General features: G+C 45.3%; 1 protein-coding gene across 1 annotated transcript in view; it reads right to left on the bottom strand.

Annotated features, from left to right (window-relative positions):
- TMEM150B (transmembrane protein 150B) overlaps positions 1 to 8,721 on the bottom strand; it is a 136,412-nt gene extending 127,691 nt beyond the window's left edge. Inside the window, exon 1 of the mRNA XM_085616375.1 lies at positions 8,653 to 8,721. The gene's annotated coding sequence lies outside the window, so the exon portion shown is untranslated. The remainder of the gene's footprint in view (positions 1 to 8,652) is intronic.
- Positions 8,722 to 20,179: the final 11,458 nt, after the last annotated feature.

Genomic DNA, 20,179 nt, shown 5'->3' with positions numbered 1-20,179 from the left:
TTATTAGAAGCCGGGGGCCAACAGCCTAAGCAATTTTTATGATTTGAACCTCAAAACAGTACACGAAAATACAAAATAAAGTATACACTAAGCAAATGCTCAAACCGTAACCCGTGCCCCTGTGATTGCATCAGTAAGCAGAATGAGTTGCACTTTTTATTCTTTTGTAAATTTTACTTAAAATATATCAACTGGTTTTTAACACCTTATTTTAGAAAACACAAACCCCTTTCTCTTATGGAGTCTTGTCAAATGTTACTCTCCCTGGACTCTGAGGAACTGATTTTTCGTACTAGCACCTTTTTAAGACTAATAATCCGTGTACGCAATATGATGGAAAATCCTTGAAAGATTGTTGTTTTAGTTCCTTATAAAATTTTTTAGAGATATTGTGTTGTATATTGTAATGATGAATTGTTTTTATGTCTGTACTTTTATGAATTCAAGTAATTCGAATAAAGGTCTTTTGAATTTGAATTTGAAATATTTTTGTGTAATTCACAATCAAATATAGAAAAAGTTTTCACATTTTCACTTTTGCTTCTTTATTACTATATGCTTTATTAATTTTAGTTATTCATTTTAGGCTTCTTTCATTTCGTAAAACAGTTGTGGTTACTCAGAGGTTAAGAACCGCTGGTCTTATATGAGACCTAACCTCATACCTTTCCGCTAACGGTTGTAGGGGTTAATGAATGGGCATTGGCACAGGGAGGCTCTCGGCTACACTATTAAGCTGGATGGGTTGATTCTGGGCAGGTCATTCCGGGCCTTAGACACAAAATTCAGTATCACTTAAGTGTGCTAAAAGTTGAATACAGGCGCAAGCTTGTACGTTTTTACCAATGAACATTTCACTTAAGCAAAAAGGCCACTTACGTTTGTATACTGAGTAAGTTGTTTGAGTCAGGAGATGGGGGAAAGAGGGCCACGCTATGAGATAGCATTGCCACCCCCTGTGGCATCTGTGGAACTGAGTGCGTATACACACTAAAACATATGTGTGCAAAAGGCGGGAAGAGGCGCGCACTCAGAGCGGGGTAGAGAAGAGCCCCCTCCTATTTAATGGGGTGATGGTAAAGAGGTTTATCCACCAGGAACATTATTTGCCCTGTAGGGAAAAAACGACTTGATAGGAAAGCGCAAAACCTACTGTAAACCCATGTCTAAAACTGGTGAGAGATAGAAGACTCTGGCCTTACACCCAGAAATCTAAGAATATCACGGATTTCCAGTTGTAACACTCTGCCATTCTGTGGATTCTCAACCATTTAAAGGTAATACAAATGCAGACAAAACATGATCACTGATAATTCCTTTTGTGATCGGATTCTAGAGAATCCGGACAGTCTCCCTCAAAGAGGAATTATTCTAAGGGGCACGTCCCCCTCCTCCCTGCTGATTTCTTTCTTTGCGTTTGCATCATCTGACCGGTAATACCGGTGCAATAATATTCAGAGCCCCAAGCTAAATGACACTTTAACATTTGGGAACTTTCCTGTACCTAGTGAATAGCCCATTTTTATGTGGAAGCCGACCAGGCGTTGTAGCTGTCTCGTTTGCTAATGACATCTTGGGGACATTCGGAAAGCTTCCCTGGGAATGTATTCTGCCCATTGTTTGCCAATGGCTTTTTGGTTTGTAACTAACATTTTCTTGCTTTCTGTTCACCAGCTTTATTTGCTTTAGTCTGTCCAGCTTAAGTTTGTCCCTTCCCGTGCCCAAACCTTATCACAGTATCCTTCTGAGTGCTCCCTTTCTGTAAACAGCCCTTTAAATCTTGTTCTTATCTTGTCACATTTGCTGTGCACTGAAAAACAGAGGTCAAAAGTCAGTCTCCATCTTCGGAGGGAGCTTGGTGTTTACTTTTCTTTCTCTGACTTCAAAGTGAGAGGATTTGTGTGACAATCATGCTGGCTACTGGGGATAGTTCTGAAGTGTGGTGGAAACAAATATTTTAATACCATTAAAACAAATAAATGCACTAGGCGGTAACATTCCCACACATTATAGTTTGTGCGCGGTATACTTTTATCAGTAAAACTGTATACCTGTGCCAATGCAATGGTCATTTCAATTGAAGATGTGTTGCCTGTAATGGCAGTGCGCTACCACACCATGCATACTCCACTTTACCCCATGCCACTTTACTCTGCATCAGTCCACGCCACTGCACTCTGCTCTGCCCCACTCCAGTGGCATGGCTAGGCACTTTGCCACCCTTGGTGGTCTCTGCCTTTCCCGCCCCGCAGCTGGGCTGAAGAGCGGGGGGGGGAGGGGGGGAGGATGCTGGCAATGAATATTGCCTTTGCTGCCCCTGCGGCAAACTCGTGTGAGATTGGGGGGCACCGCCTTCCCAAAAGTCGTGACGCCCGGGGCAGACCGGTCCCCATGCCCCCCTTGCTATGTCACTGCACCACTCAGACCATTCCACTCTAAGCTACTTCAGTCTACGCCTCTCTATTCTGCATCACTCTATGCCAATGCTCTCTACCCCACTCTACTGTACTATGTACCACTGTACTCTTCGCCACAGAACTCTACTCTATGCCACTACACAGTATGCCACTCTACTCTGCAACCCTGCACTCTGTGCCACTGCACTCTACGCCAATGCACTCTACTCTATTCTGTACCATTTCACACAATCTAGTCAAAAGGCAATTTTCCCTTTGGGTTTATTAGTCAATCAGCCACCTATTTCATACTTTTATCACAAATGTATCATTCCCTCATTCAAATGCACCCCCAATATCACTAAAATAGTGCCTCAGAAGCATATGTATAAAACTATTCTGCTTTATTTATAAAAACATATCATTTATCATACAAATGAATAAATATGTGCAAATAATTATGTGATCCAACTACCCTCCTTCTAGAGCAGGGAATTATTTTCATCAATACAATAACCATAAACCTCGTTATTATACAGTGATAAAAGTATGAAATATGTGACTGATTGACTAATAAACCCAAAGGGAAAATTCCTATTTGACTGGATAGTCGCTTTTAGTGCCCTGTCCCGTTGGTGAGGGGTGCCCCTCTCTGTCCTTTTTGATGAACCACTTCACTCTATGCCAGTGCATTCTATGCCATTCACTCTATGCCACTCTAATCTACTCTGCAGAACGCCACTGAGCTCTATTCCACTGCACTCTCCCCTGCACCACTCCACTCTACCGTGCACCATTACACTCTAGGCCACTTCGCACTACTCTGACACAATCTATTCTGCGCTGCTCCTTTCTACGCCACTGCAATCTACACTGCACCACTCCACTCTGTGCCACTCTACTATGCTCTGTACCACTCTACTCTACACCTCTGCACTCTACTCTAACCACGGCTCTCTATACCAATGCACTCTACACCACTTTACTCGAAAACAATGCACTCTACGCCAATCAACCTGCACCAACTCACTCTATCCCACTGTACTTACTCTGCAACACTCTACACCACTGCACTCTACATCATTGTATTCTATGTCATTGCACTGTACGCCACTCTGTTCTACTCTGCACCACTGTACTCTATGCCACTGCTCTCTACGACCCTATACCCTGCACCCCTCTAATCCACTACACTCTCCGCCACTCTACTATACACCACTGCACTTTACAACAGTCTACTCTGCAACACTGCACTCTCTGCTACTGAACTCTATGCTACTCTATGCCACTGTAATTTACACCACTGCAGGCTACTTTGCACTCCTCTTCTCAATGCCTCTCTATGCTAATGCACTCTACGCCACTACACTCTTTGCCACTCTACTCTGCATCGTTCCACTCTACCCCACTACACTCTACCTTGCAACACTCCACTCTGCACCACTCCACTTCAGAACACTGCACTCTGCTCTGAAACATTATACTTTACAGCACTGCACTCTATGCCACTCTACTCTGTGCTGTGCCACCATACACCACTCTACTCTACTCTAAACCACTGCATTCTACCCAATTTACTCTACACCACTTTACTCAAAACCAATGCACTCTATGCCAACTATTCTGCACCACTGCACTCTACGTCACTATGCTATACTTTGCAACACTTTACACCACTGCACACCATGCCACTCTATTCTGCTTTGCACCACTGTACTGTACGCCACTGGTCTCTACAGCACTCTACTCTGCAACACTCTACTCTACGCCACTGCTGTTTACCCTAATGCACTCTACGCTATACACTGTACATCACTGCACTTTTAGACACTCTACTCGGCAGGACTGCACTCTCCACCACTGAACTCTACACCACTGCATGCTTAGCCACTCTACACCATTTTGCTCTACATCACTGCACTCAATGCCACTCTACTCTACTCTGCACAACTCTACTGTATGCAACTGCTCTATACAGCATACCACTGCTGTCTACGCCAATGCACTCTAAGCCAATACACTGTACACTATTGCACTCTAAGACATTCTACTCTGCAAGCTTGCACTCTCTGCCACTGAACTCTCCGCTACTCTGCACCACTACACTCAATGTATATGCACTCTACTCTGCACCACTCATCTCTATGCCAATGCACTCTACGCCACTACACTCTATGCTACTCTAATCTACTCTGCACCACTGCCATCCACACCACTGCACTCTACATGACTCTATGCCACAGTAATCTACACCTATGCACTCTATTCTGTGCCTCTCCACTTTACCCTGCACCACTTCACTCTACTTTGAAACAATCTACTCTACGCCACTAAACTCTACACCACTCCAATGCACACTGTGCCACTCCACTCTACGCCATTACACTCACTGCAATCTATGCTCTGCCACTCCACTCTACTCTACTCTGCATAATTATACTCTGCACCACTCTACTCTATGCCACCCTACACTCTACGGTACACAACTGTACTCTATGGCAGTGCACGCTACACCACGTTACTTAAAATCAGTGCATTTTAAACAATTGTACTCCATGCCACTCTACTCAGCACCAATGTACTTCACGCCACTTCACTCTAGACCACTCTACCCCACTCTACAACAATCCATCTATAATGCTCTACTCCATTAAACTCTACTCCTCTCTATGACCCTCTACTCCACTCTATGCCACTCCACTCTACAACAATCTACTCCAATCTATGACACCACTCCACTCTACGATGCTCTACGCAACTACCTATGACACACTACTCTGCTCTATTCCACTCCACTCCTCCACTCTACACCACACCAGTACTTAACTCCACTCCACGCCACTCCGCTAGGACACTCTATGCCACTCCACTCTATGATACTCTACTATACTCTCTGCCGCTCTATGCCACTACACCCTACTACAATACTCCACTCTATGCCTCTCTACGACAATCTACTCCGCTTTACATGACTCTACTCTACTCCACTCTATGCAACACCCACTAAGCAGCTCCACTCTGCTCTACACACTCCACAGCAGCCTATGCCACTCCACTCTATGGCACTCTGCTCCACTGTGACACTCTACTCCTCTCTACACCACTCAACTTTACAACACTTTACTCCACTCTACGCCCTTATAGTTTATGACACTCTACACCTCTATGACACTCCACAAGACTATGCCACTCCAAGACACCAAGTTCACTTGACTCTACGCTACTCAGCTCTACTGTATACCACACCATAACTCCCTACGCCACTCCATAACACCCCACTCTACTCCACAGCACTCTACTTTATGGCATGCCATTCTACTTCACCCCACTCTGCCATAAACCACTAACTTTTAGCAATGCTGAACAGCTGCCAAGCTGGTGTACAACATGGGTAAAACATATTGGCAAAGCTGACAGCTCTTGTATAGGTGAGAACTATTAGCTTTGCCAATGCTTGTTTTTGCACAGGGACGACTGAACACAGCTAGAGGGAAGATTGTATTTGTCCCAGCGCAGTATTAGGCAACAGTCACAAGCAGGAAATATTTTAATTTATACAGACGACTGTCTGTAATAGTTGCATTTAATTCCCGTTACCATTGTATGTGTTTTCTTCGTTAGACAGTAGTGTTAATCGAGTCATTCCGTGACCCTTGGTCCTGCTTTTATGTTTGTGGAATGTCCTCGGTTGGGCTCCCTTTGTATGCAGTAATGACCAATAACACAGCACTCACAATCCAGGCATCACAATGTGAAAAGCCACACATTGCTAACAGCACTAAACACGATAACACATCACGGCAAACAACATGGCACAAAATAAGACACAACGTAAGATGGCATGCCACACTAGGGCGGTGCGACCGGTGCAACCGCACCGGCCGCTGACTTCGGGTTGGGCGTTGTATTTGGAAGTATTATGCGGTTTTAAAAGCACCTGCTGCTGCATTCCTGGCCTACAGAAAAGTACAGGCAACAATATAAGTTTCAAGATAACTCCGGTGAATAATGTTCTTTCTAGAGAGATCGGAGGTTTGTCTAGAGGAAGTGTTGACTCGTGGTGGTAAGGCAGCACAGAGGGCTAATATGCCTGCTGCAAAGAATGTGTACTATTCAGATTACAAAGCTCACATAATACAAATAGGTCAGTGGGTTTCTGTTTTTTCCGGAGAGATCCTTTTGTGACTTGCAGTTTATAAATAATAATCCTAACATAGGAGAGGGAGCTATGAACTGCCACCAAAGAGCTGCATCGAAACTGCGAGGCAAAGATTAGAGGGTTATCGTTTTATCCCGCCTTTCAGTTCAGTTCAGTTCATTATAGTAATTTAAAAAGGGTTCATTTGGATAGAAATCTATTCTGACTTTTAAAATGAACCCCCAACCATTGTGTTGAGTTTTAAATTCAGAGTTTGTGCTTCCCCAGACCAAGCACAATTAAACTATACTGTCTACCAGAATGGATGACGTGACGACTGTACATTGTAGTCCTCTCTTTTATGTAACATTTCTATACACTAATCTACACTCCTATGGTTGATTGTCTCTGTGTAGTGTGTGTGATGTAAGTGATCGGACACCCTACACTTGAATGAGCGGCAACAGCGCTATGAAACGAATTAAACGCATCTGAGAGAGTGGTTGTGGAGACTTGAGGGGCACTGGTAAGGGTGTAAGTGAGGGAATCTGTAATGGTGGTGGTTACTGGGGGCGCCAGCAAACATAGTCGCACAGGGCGCCACCAGCTCTAAAGCCAGCCCTGGTGCCACACAGTCAGGCCCAACAGAAAATACACCGCCCCACAATAGTCAAGAAAGCGCAATGTATAGCTCATACAACAGAACGAAACACAGCATTAGACTACACAAAGTATTGTATCATACAAACTAAGGTAACGCAGTAGAATATAACATTTAAGGGAGCCGCATAAAAAACACACCAAATCACATTAAACATACGATAAAACATTACATCATATCGCGAGAGCGGAGAGCAGCTACCCGGCTACCGACTCTCTGCAGATATCCCTGAAATGTTATCGAATTCGTAAACTCTCCACGAACAACCCCTGGCGCTGAGGCCTCAGCCTTCCCCTCCCGCCCTCACATTCGTCATATTCTTCCTGGTTCTCAACCCCCCCCCCCCCCACCTCTTTGTCGCCGACCCCTCCCTGACTCTCCTCCTCACTTTACATCACTGGCCCCCTTCTGCCACTCCTTTCCTTGCAGGCTCCTTGGCTGACTTCCCGCTTCCCTGCTTGTCTTTTCTCAATAGGCTCACTGTCTCCTCTGTTCTCCACCTGCTCCCCCTTTCATCACAAGATCCAGTTCTCTCCTTTTTTTTCTTATTTTCTCTCTAAGCTTTTGTTTCTATCACATCTTCTCCCCTGTATTTTCTTCCATTAAAGGCTCCCCGTATCTCCTCTCCTTATGTCATCACGTGCCCCCTGCCTCCCCTGCTCTCCCCTTTCATCACGATTCACGTCTCCATTCATCACGATTCACGTCTCCTTTCATCACGATTCGCGGCTGCCCTCTCATCCACCAGCTTTTCATTTCATCAAGGGGGTCCTTCGGTCTCCTCTCTCCGGCAGTTCCTCCCGCGTCGCTCGGACTCGCTCCCCTTTACTGCTGCCGGCATACACCCACGTTCACGCCCCCAGTAAGCTGTCTATTGTATTTTTAAATTTTTTTGTACCAAGAAATGGAAAAACTGTCCGTATATAATTTTACAATTCAACAAGTGAATTCGTGCTTTAGAAGAAATAGCCTGGCCTATGGAGAACATAAAAAACAGCCGCTGGCTCTCAGGAGAGATCTAAATCAAGAAACATACGTTCTTCGCCCCTGAATCGTATTTTCGTGGTACACGGCTTATTCAAAGTTTAAAGACTCAGACGGAATCCCGTCATTTGAGATTGCAACAGTCCCTTTGCCATATGTTTCGTTACTACGACCCCCTCCTAAAATGAAATATACCTAGCTAGGTATCTTACTTACAAGCCCCTTGCGCCGCCTGGTACATAACTATTTCCCACATAAAAAGGTGACGCACCGGCGGCGCAAGGGGCTTGTAAATAAGCTCCGTACAATACCGTTTAATGTTTTGCATACTTTTTGTATCACTCATGTTTCCTTACGGTTGGGTATCAAGCATTGTTCTGTTTACGACATTGACTACTTCAACAGACAGATGGTATACGCTCGTTATGATAGGGCAGGAATCTATAACCATAGAAACGTCTGAATAAGTTTACCTGTGCCTCTGGAATCTTCCGGAATGCCTCGCTCTGGTGACTAGAGCGTCCAACAGGAACCAGGCCGTGGTGGTGGGAGATTAAAGGGTTGGAGGGTCTGGTTGGGAGGGGGGCGAGGGGTGGGGGGGGGGGGGGGGGGCACGGTGGTTGCAGAGCCCAGTAGCGGACTAAGCCGAAAGGCGCGGTGGCTGACACCTCTCTGACCACTCGGGACCCTTCTGAGGCCTCACTCTGATTCCAGGGTCACGTCATTCGAGTTTTGTCCCATCTGCCCCCCGCCCCCAAGGAAATGACGAAACCCCACAAGTGACATTGTGCAGTGATGCAATCAACGCGCTGGCCGCTGTGCTTTGACGAAGTCAATGGAGGTGTCCAGCTGGGCCTATGGGCCACTGACCACGGCTAATGAAGCACGGGCCAGGGGGCAGCGACTCAATCAGCGGCTTTGCCGAGGAGCAGTCACACTTCTAGCCGGACGCTGTTGCAGAAAGGTGCGGGTTTTTTCAGATCTGAATTCAGCTTGAAGTGCGACCATTTCTAAAACCAAGGTGTTTTTGTTGTTTGTTTTTTTACAGTTTGTGTGTCTTTAATATAGGGCAAACTTTGACCACGGTCATGAGAGCGTTTTACATAAACGCCAGATTATATTACAGAAGGTCAGATTCATTTTTAAAGGCACATACACATTAGGTGATCTGAATCACAGACTGTTGAGATGATGCCGGTACTCGAGCCTGGATTCCGAGTTCCAAAGTCGGCAGCTTGGGCCGTTAGGCCACATCTCCTCACCCGGTTCTACTTCTAAAAACCCGCTCAAAGCCCCGGTTCCATTGTGCCACCTCATTGAGTGATTTTCCCAAGCGAAGTCGCGGATAGGACTCTGAAAGACTGCACTTTTTTGTATTCTACCATCAGCAGGTTTTATGTTACTGTCCCAAAACTATTACCATTATGAGGAGCATGTGTATGTTTGCGTACAAAGTATGGGATCTGAGAAGGCCATGGTGCAGACAGAGTTTCTAAAGTGTGAGAACAAAAACAGACCAGTGGACCAATATGAAGCTAATTCAGATTCAAGCATTGGCAATCCCAACATGACTGTCTAAGCGCCTTGATGCCCTTGGGCTTAGTTAGCACTCTATAAGTTTTATTTCATTCATTCATTCTAAAGAATGACATGTTAAGCCAGACCTAAACATTCATGGACGTTAATGAATGCCCTCCCCCAACTTGCAGAGAAAAACGCCATAAATTATCTAGTCATCTGAGACACGGTAATAGCATTACAATGGCATGTGTGTGGCCCAGAAAGTTCAAGGATAGACAGCTGGATAAATAAACAAAATGAACACAGCTGTGTGGAGGGCAAGAACTTTTTTTTGTAGAAGCACACAACCTCTGCCCAATCAAAACATGTCCTCCTAGTTTCCAACAAGTGGACGGACCCAAAACCCATTTCCTAGGGAGTCTCTCAAAGCTTTCTGGAGACAGCTGGCCTGTCATGCCATAGCATAACAAGCATTTACAATGCAATGGTCTCGGCATTGTTAAATTTAGAGCTATTGGCATTGCTCATGACATTATTTTTGTTTATGTTTTTGTTTTTAAAACATTTAAAGAAACGGCGTTATTTACAATGTCAATCCCATTCAGCTGACTAGATGTCAACTCGTCACCCTGTTCCGCACAATGATGTGTATGAAACCGGCCGTACTTACTTGGACTGCTTCACAGCACTAGAATATAAATGAGGAAAATAAGGTTCTGATAATCTAGGGGTTGAGGCAAGCTGGGTGCTTAGGTTGGGTCGAAATCTGATATGTTTTTTGGGCCATTCCAACAACGATTTTAGACTGTTAAATGCCTGTTGAGAAAAGTGATATTTTCTGGAGTTTGTTGAGCTTAAAGTGACCAAGGTTCCATACGGACTTTCCGTAAGGTTGTGGCTGAACAAAGTTTACCTCACCCGCCCCCTCCCTCCCCCACCCACCACCTTCAATCATGGCATTGTTGTCATGGCAGGGGGTCGGGGCATGAACATTTTTAAGTGTATGTTTAAAAACTGCCAGTTTTAATACATCACTCAATCCAGTGATAACCTGATGTGCCAAATAGAAACGTATCTGCATGTTAAAGAAATACACCTTTTTAAAACTATTTCTGAAAGGTGTTTGTTGCACAATTTACTTGGCAAACACATCCAGGGATTATAACGTGCATGGGATTTTAGCGGCCATTCGGCTCGGCTCGCCATGTTAATTTGTTGGCTCGTCCACCAACCTCTGGTGGGGAAAAGAGAGTAATCAACAGTTATTTGGAAGTTTACGTAGACAGGACAGTACCAGGCCACATGCGCCCGCTCTCTTTTATTGAAGAGTATGGGATTACGGTTTCCAAAACCACGAAGTAGAAAAAGACATTAACACAAAACGTTAATGCAGCTCGATGTTACCAGTAAATTTATCGCAGTTTAGAGTTTCCATAAAAGACGAAATACGTTAGTAACATACATACAGCAGTAACACAGATGATAGATACGTGAAGCACCACAAGCCTCCTGCACCACACGTGAACAAGCATGTATTGAAATAAAAATGTGACAATGCTGGCGCACACGGTATAGGGACCTGTAGCAAAAGTGTCTTTTGATATATTAAGTGCGTGTCAGTACACTACAGCCTAAAAGATCTATGCACGGTCCAACTGTAAATAAAACACTTTCGTTTACGTTTGACATTAGGGACACTCTTGATTTGTAGATTTTTGCTTTAGACAAAGGTGGTAACCCAAACCGGCTTCAGTCAAACACTAAGACTCCCAACCCTCGCGGCGGAGATGCTCCGGGACCCACTGTACCTGAGAAAACGGAGGTGACAGCTGCATGACCACCGAAGGCAGAACAGAAACTGGCAGTCCGAGATCTCGAGGAAGCGGAAGTACTGCACAGGTCAAAGGACGCAGGCAGCGCCCAGCTGAAGTATTCCGGTTTGCCTCTAGCTCTGACGCGCGCAGCAACAGATTCGCGCCTACCAGCCGTCTCTGTCTGACTAGCACACGAGGGGACTGCTGGGCATTACAGGGATTTTCTGCGCATCGTGCCAGTTTGTGGGCTTTGTGTCTTACAAAAACGGTATTCCTGTTGTTTTGCCCTGAGCCTCGCTCTCAGTGTACCACGTTCTCCAATTATTAAATTAGTACTTTTCAAACTTTCCTAAACAAGTTGGTGCTGCCGCGGCGAGCGAGCCCAGCTGCCAGTCGTTGAGGGAATCGCCATGAACACCACCATGTTTCTCCGAGGTCAAGCAGAAATGCCTCGGAGAAACGCAGCGTCGTTTTCGGATTCGGGGGCGTGTTTTTCTTTCTCTCCTCTTGCCATTGGCTGGAATGTTAACATTCCAGAGGTGAGAAAGAAAGTAAAAAATACGCCCCGAATCCGAAAAAGACGGGCCTTAAATGGACAGACGCCCCTCTCCTCCAATTGCTGGCCTCCGTTTAGGAAGCCAGCCAATGGAGAAGAGGGGCGGGTTCAAGCCCCATACTAGAAAACGTTAAATCTCGCCAAGTGAGACTGCGCAAGCGCAGCCTTCGCTTGCCGAGACCTAAAAATGAGCCAGCGTAGGTTCCCTTCGCTACATCCAAAGTCGAACTCATTTGTTGTTGTGAAACTTGGTTCAACAGTGCCAATTTGAGCCATTTATCACTGGTGTCATGGAACAACACTGTTGTACATTATTTCTTAAAGGATACACTTTGATTGTCCTGGTAATTACTTTAACTGGTCTAAAAGACTCCTACAAATCCAGTTCAATAAACCATGCACATATATTGTTCAAATACCTATACATGTGTTACGATCTGGGCTCCCATTCCCCCAAGTCACAGGAGTCAGATTTCTAACCTCCTGGTGCAAGGACTTAGTTCAATGCACCAATATGAACTAGAAATCCAGCTGGACTATGACCTGTGCACAAACACAACCTGTAGTAAGAGTTTTCAGGTCACAATCAGTCCCACTAGTAGACTTCAGGGACACTGTGGTACTCCAAACCCACTTTGGAAAATGGGAAACACACTCAAAATAGCAATAAGAGACAGGGGATAAACTTAACAAGCATTTGCAATGCAATAGGTCTTGCTTTTGCGAAAGTTTAAGCTATTGGTACTGTAAACGACAATGCTTTTTTAAAAATCTGTTTTAAAAGCCAACACATAAATAAAAGGCGTTGTTAGGTACAATGCCAATAGCTCAAACTCTCGCACATGCGAGACCTATTGCATTGCAAATGCTTGTTCTTGTCATACATGGAAGGCAGGCAGTCTGTAAGAGACACGCATCTGCTCATCGCGTGCTACTCCGTCTGTGTATTGCTCAGGTTTATGTCTTTACAATATACAAAAGCCAAAATAATTGCCAATGTTTGCATCTTTTTGTTCTACAAATAGCGTCCTCGTCCCCAGTATCACGCTACACAGTACTGGGGAGGAGTTTGCCAAGTTACCGCTACCTTGAGGTAAATCCGCCCAGTACTATACAATTTTAATGTAAACGCTACAAAATGGGGAAATACCTTGTGGGACTGTCTGTTATCCCCAGCTGTAAAACCAAACGGAAATACCAGTTCCAATGTGTTAACACATCCACTTACTGCCTGCTACCAGCCGGTGGTAAATGTATGGTGCGGGCTCTGTGTAGGATGGGGCATGAGGGGTGGAGGGGGGGCAGTAGGGGAGGGGGTAAAATATGTTTCTAGCAGAGGGACATAATGTACGTAAAAAATGGGAATTAGACTGAGCTGCTGCTGCTTAAGACCAATGTGCTTTTCCACCCTGTTTTACTGCCTCTGAGCCCCGGTGCCACTGCACGTGCTGGACCACAGGAATCTGCGCGCCTGCAACTGACTGATAGGAGGGTCTTTAGGAGCAGAAGAAAATAATTCAGGACATAAGTGTGGTCGAGACTATAGGCACCCGCCTTTTACACTCCAAAATAAATCTATAAATAACGAGAAAAGAAGTGGCAAGCTTCATTTTAAATGTCAACAACCTGGATTATGGCATGGTGAGGGATGAAAAGAGCCACGAAGCCGACGGTTTCATTATATCGTGTGTAAACGTCTGCGACGGAGTGCCGCCGTTTCCAACGCTAGCGTCTGCATGGCGAAATCTGAGTGGGTTTCTCCTAGGTCACGTGGTGCACTGTTCTCTTTCTGATCAAATTGCTCCCTCACATTTACACGCCTTTGTGCTGCTGCGTCACCCTCCTTGACTGGTGGGGAGGACATTCATGTTTTTTTAACATCTGCAGTTTATAAGCCAGTATTAAAATAATGGCCCTCAGATCGGCAGCCCACTTTGAGGGGCGGAGGAGGGGCGATGGGGCAGTATTCCAGGGAGGTGACGCCATGAAAGTGAAAGCGTGCATGACGCGCTGAATGTTGCAGGAAAGCATGTCGTGTCTGCAGTAGGAGAAACTCATTACAAGCATTTGCAATGCAATAGGTCTCGCATTTATGCAGTTTGAGCTATTGGCATTGTAAATGAGAATGCCCTTTATTTATGTTTTGGTTTTCAAAACATAAATAAAAGGCATTGTCATTTACAATGCCAATAGCTTAAACCTGCGTAAATTTGAGACCTATTGCATTGCAAATGCTTGTTTTGACAGTGCCCGGGCCAAATTGTGATCCCAATCTGACCATGCCTGGCTCCTGAGAGGCAAGGAAAGGATCGGCAGCCCGGGTCCAGGGCAGGGGAGGGAAGCCTCTCCTCTGATCAGACCATTCACTGATCTGCCAGCTGCTCCAACACCTTCCGGCTGCCGCTTCTCGTGTCCTCCCATCCAAGGTGCTGGGTTCTTAATGCCAGGGGAATAGAATGTTAGAACGTTTATGAATTAGAAAAGTGTTATTCGAATGTTTCCTTTGGAACGGTGGCAGTTGCTGATCCCTGCCAGGGCTACTGGCCGCTCTTTGATGCTCATTAAAGACTTCCACAGATTACCTTTGGAGCTGCCTCTTTTTACAAGCACACAGACAGTGCATAAATGCCTTATTTGCATGACCATAGTTGTTTGAATCGCGTAGCTCGTCATGGTGCTGCAGCACCAGATGTGTTGTTTCTCTTGACACTTCTATACTATTCACTTTGACAATATCATGTTTAGTGCAGTTCTGCGCGTGCCTGATACAGCCACTCTAGAGTCTAGACATTGAGCTGGCAGAGGGCAAGGTAGCAGTGCATGGTGAGGGGAAACACAGGGCTGGCAGTGCACATCGGAAGCAGGCACTGGGCTGAATTCTGGTCTGACACTCTGTGGGATTGGTACCATATATAGATAACATGCAGAGCACAGGGCTGGCTGCCTCTGGTGCAGGAAACCAGGGTTCGCACCTCGAGGTAGCGTCCATATCCTGTGATTCTGGGCAAATCACTTAATCTCCCCGTGCCTGAATGTGTAATATAAATACGGTGCTATGTAAAGCGCTCCAATACCTTCGGGTCGAGTTCGCACTAAATAAATATGCAAAAAAAAAAAAAAGCCTGGTAGTATGCAAAAGTGAGGAGTGTCAGGTAGGCGGCAGAGCACTGCATACCGGGCTGAGAAATGGGCTACTTTGTGGTTGCCAGTGTTCAGGGTTGGCAGTAGACCGAACTGGCAGTGTTCACACCTACAGAACAGAGCGGATTCAGGCCTTGGTGGACAGCATGTGGCTTCTTTGCTGCATAATGAAGTTCTGCATGGCTACAGAAGAGGGTGTGGTCCATCGGCTAGATTGTCGACTTTGATGCTGGAAACCAGGGTTCGAGCCTCGGGGTCGCGTCCACATCCTGTGATTCTGGGCAAATCCCTTAATCTCACCGTGCCTGAATGTGTAACGCAACCGGTGCTCATGTAAAGCGCTCCAATACCTTTGGGTCGAGTTAGCGCTATATAAATCTGCCTTAAAAAAAAAGCACGGCTGCTCACTAGGACTGTATGCGCAGCGAATCAGCTTGGCGGTTAGTGCCCAGTTTACCTGTGCACGTGCCTGTCAGAGCTCACGTGTACTAGGAGGGCTGACTGCGCAAGAGCTGCCCTCCCTAGGGCTGCCGACGCACAGGGTTCTTTCTCTGTGTGTAGGACTGCCAACAGAGCGTTCTCAGAGGACATCTTTATTTGTAAGGCTGCCATTGCACAGGGCTTGAAGAGCACACGGCACCCACTCACAGGGCATCCTGTGTCGAAGATGCCTGTGTGCAGGGATGGACGTAAGCTCTTTATGCAGGGCATACATCTGTTAATGTGACAACCTTTCCTTAGTGCGTGTGTAAAACGGCGCGCGCACACACTGCTGTTAACGTGCAGTCCTGTCAGTGCACAGGGCTATGTGCAGGCCCGGCCACTGCAGAGAGCTCTCTTGTACAAACATTGGGAAAAGAGGGCGTCACTGCAGGATGAGGAGGATGGCGCTTGGGTGGAATGCAGAGAGTGGAAAACAACAGCAGCCGACTAGGAATGAGGAGTATTTGAACTGAATGCGATGGTGAACAAAATTATGTTTTCTAGTTCAATTGTTACCCAACATGGTTGTTCTGCCCTCGGAAGCCTAAAGAGGAAATCAACATAGAGCCTCGTTAAACCGGCAGCGAAAAGAGCCAAGTTCTGGCTGTTTACGGAAAGTCAGAGACAGGGTTGAAAGCAGAGGGCATGGAATTCCAGTCGTGTGCAGCCAAGTAGGACAAGCCCGGCAGAGCGTGGCGCGCGCGCTTGGCGGTGGCGGGGAGCGCATTCCAGGCGGGGGAGCGGACCCTTTGAAGTGCGATGCCAAACGGATTGCATGGCGGCACGATGTGCGTGATTGTGCGCGTGCTCGCCATGCAATCCGCATTTCGGAGCACTTTTGGGAGCCCCTTACAATAGTCTCGCTTCGCGATCGCTTACGCGATAGCAAGGCGAGACCTAAAAATGTGTATTTCTAAAACCCAAATGTAGTGAATAAAATATAAAAGGTAACCACACAGAATGAAAAAAACAATTGCGGCAATGAATGATATGGCCAGCAAAAACATTATGAACATTCCTATCATGGTAAGCAAGTTCCCATCATCCTAACACCCCATAGCTACTTCCAAGTGCTATGCTAAATTTGAACAGAAGCAATAACAAGTCTATAAACCGGGTTTCTTAAGATGGATCGCACAGCATACTTTCTCTCAGTAAAAAATAGATGTTTCACTATTCTCAATCACAGCTTTTTTCTCAGGAATGATAAGCAATAAAAGGCTGAAGGCCACTCCTCTGTACCATTCCCAGAGGCGCCTCAGACTGAGGCTGGTTGTCGCTACAAAACAGCATGAGCTCTGGCGTGATATTCCTAGAATGAAGCCCCTCCAACTTATGGTCAGATAGCATCTGTTGGAAAGTGGATTATTGCTACGGGCAAATGTAGATCTGCCAATGGCAATAAGGCCACTAACACAGTATAGGGCCCAGAATAGGTCTTGGAAAATGATTCTTATGCTCAATCCTTGGTAGCTTGGCTGCGAGTAGACAGACTTAAATTCAAAGACAGGTATGTAAATCATTTAAAAACACCAATTCAGTAAATAATTAAGACACAGTCCACAATAAAAATCTAACACCAATTTATAATAACAGGAAATATTTTTATCATTAAAATGACACCAAAATGATAAAAATCCAATTTGGGAACTGGGGATATGAATTTTCAAAGATTTAGCATTATCTAGCACAGAGAAACCTATATCGCCTTATCGGGACATCTGATCCCGATAGATCAGGTCAAAGTCAAAGTTCTAGGCCGACCGTAATGGAGCCCTGGGCTGCCCCTCGCGGTAGGTCTCGGTCAAAGTTTTTACCTTCCGACTTAGAAACTTTTCTGGAGCCTTTCTTCCCGGGGTCTCTCGAAGCTCTCATGCAGTCTGGATTTGGTGAGGGTTCGCCGGATTGCCTTCGACGAGCTCCCGGTCAAACTAATGGAAGTCCAACCCCTGGAGCACTCCAGCGGGATGGACCGAGGATCCAGGCCGACACGTGGTTGAAGGCACGCTGTTGCTCCCGGTCACCTTTTCTGCGTTCGGACTTAGAAACTCTTACGGAGCTTTTTCTCACGGGGTCTGTTGATGTTCTTCACCAGGCCGGATTCTGTGAGGGTTCGCCGGCCTCGGATTTCGCCTACTCCGGGTCAAACTCTGGAAGTAGGACCTATGGAGCTTTTCAGCGGGACAAACCTGGACAGCAGGCCGACTCGCAGTTGAAGGCAGGCGGCTTGGCTGACCAGGTTGAGTCGGTCCACTTATGGAGTTTTTTTCCAAAGTTCTCCAAACTTCTGGAACTACTTCCCGAAGTTCCCCAACGGGTCCCAAAGTGTCTCATACTCACGCCAAGGGTCTGGAATTTCCAGGATGGTCCTTGAAAGTTGAGGACTTCAGTTCCCACAATCCACTTGGATAAAACCCTTACAAATCCACTGGTAATTCTCCAGGTTGAGGACTCTTGGTGGTGAAGTTCCAGGTGAGCTCTGTTAACCTGTAGCTTGCAGGGAGTCCACTCTTTAGTCCTTTTACAGCAAGGTAATCCACAGGCTGCAGTTTCAGATGATGCAGAAGGTGCAATCTTCAGAGTGCAGGCCTTAGGAAATGCACGTGTGAAAAGAGAGATTCTGTTGGGTAAGTTTAACCCCCTAGATCACAATTATACGAATTCAATCCAAATATTCACACAGACTTAGCTTAAGTTCTGGAACACCCAAACAAATGGCCGCATATAACTCAAAGACAAAGAAACTAAATCAAAATAAAATGAATATTGTAATTTATTGACAGAAATATATCAACGTATCTATAACCCTACAAGTGCGTTCAAAGGTACATATAGCATAAAATTCATAAACAACAATATAAAATTATCTATTGTTTGAGAGCGAAGATGAAATGTGAAATCAATATATTCATCACAGAATGGTGTAATTCCCGTATGAATCAATGTATGCATATCACAGGTCTATTTTTTGAACAATAGATCAACATATGAAACAGTTTCTGGAATTTAGACCAATTCTGAATTGCACAGGCGTCGACGCGTTTCGGTGGTAGATTCTTATTTGGATCCCACCTTCATCAGGACAAAATGTAAAAACTCTCCAATTTTTCTAAACAATTTAAAAACCCACACAAAGGGTGTAGTATACATTGATTCATACAGGAATTACACCATTCTGTGATGAATATTTCACATTTCATCTTCGCTCTCTAACAATAGATAATTTTATATTGTTGTTTATGAATTTTATGCTATATGTACCTTTGAACTCACTTGTAGGGTTATAGATACGTTGATATATTTCTGTCAATAAATTACAATATTAATTTTATTTTGATTTAGTTTCTTTGTCTTTGAGTTATATACGGCCATTTGTTTGGGTGTTCCAGAACTTAAGCTAAGTCTGTGTGAATATTTGGATTGAATTCGTATAATTGTGATCTAGGGGGTTAAACTTACCCAAGAGAATCTCTCTTTTCACACATTTGTGGTACCCTGTCTCTTGGGCAGTGGGGTCGCGCCCATATTTTTTATACACTTAGGAAATGCACAACAAGCTTCTCAGAATGGCCCGTCTTGCTTTCTTAGGTTTCAAGCAGCAGATCTGAGAGGCTCTGCCCCTCTCAGATACTTATTCCAAGTTCTCTGGGTCAAGCAGGAGGTCACGCATGTCCAATGGGGTGTAGGGTACCACCCCATTGTCTGACCACTTCCTGCAGAGTGTGGCACTATTTTGTCCCAGAGTCCATAATGGCTGATATTCCAGCAGAGAGAGAAGAGCTGGCTAAACACAGCCCCAAGGATGGCTAATCTCCATAGTCTCTCCCCCTTGCATCTGCTCATTCCTTCCTTAAGCCTAGTATATGGCTAGGTTCAAAACAGTAGAGTTGTAAATGACACTGGTGTCTTCCCTTTCCCTTGAAGTCCATTGTTTATGACTCCTCCCCCTGCTCTGGCATTGCTGTGTAACAGAACACTGCCCTCCCAGCAGAGCTGGGCACCCCGGGGGCTCTTTATCACCTCTTCAAAGAAGCTTGGCTAATCCACTTAACTCTGACCAATCAGCAAAGACCACTGGAAGGCTGAATCTGGGCTTACAAACAAGAACATCTTACAACTTCTTGTCTGTACATTTTAGGAGAAATTCAACAATATTCTATTGTTGGATTTATTAATACCATTCTGGGAAGTCTTTGAGTGGTATTTTTAGCCTTCTGCTATCAAGAGTTAGTAGTTAATAACTTCTTGCCATGTTAACCTATGTGGCATGGGATTGATTTGCAATGGGAAAAATGACTTGGGCCATTTTCCAGCACCAGGGCTTATAAAAACATATTTTATAGATACTCTGCCTATATCTACAGGACCCCCACCCCTGGAACACCTAGGTGAGACTTATATGTAGCAATATTGCGGATCCCCCCTCAACAGTGCTCCTAGCACCAAAGTGAATTTTGTGCAGCACTGTGTCACAATGTGGGGAGT

Source organism: Triturus cristatus, chromosome 7 (genome assembly GCF_964204655.1).
Source record: "Triturus cristatus chromosome 7, aTriCri1.1, whole genome shotgun sequence".
Lineage (NCBI taxonomy): Eukaryota > Metazoa > Chordata > Amphibia > Caudata > Salamandridae > Triturus > Triturus cristatus.
This window is presented reverse-complemented; position numbering and strand designations above follow the sequence as displayed.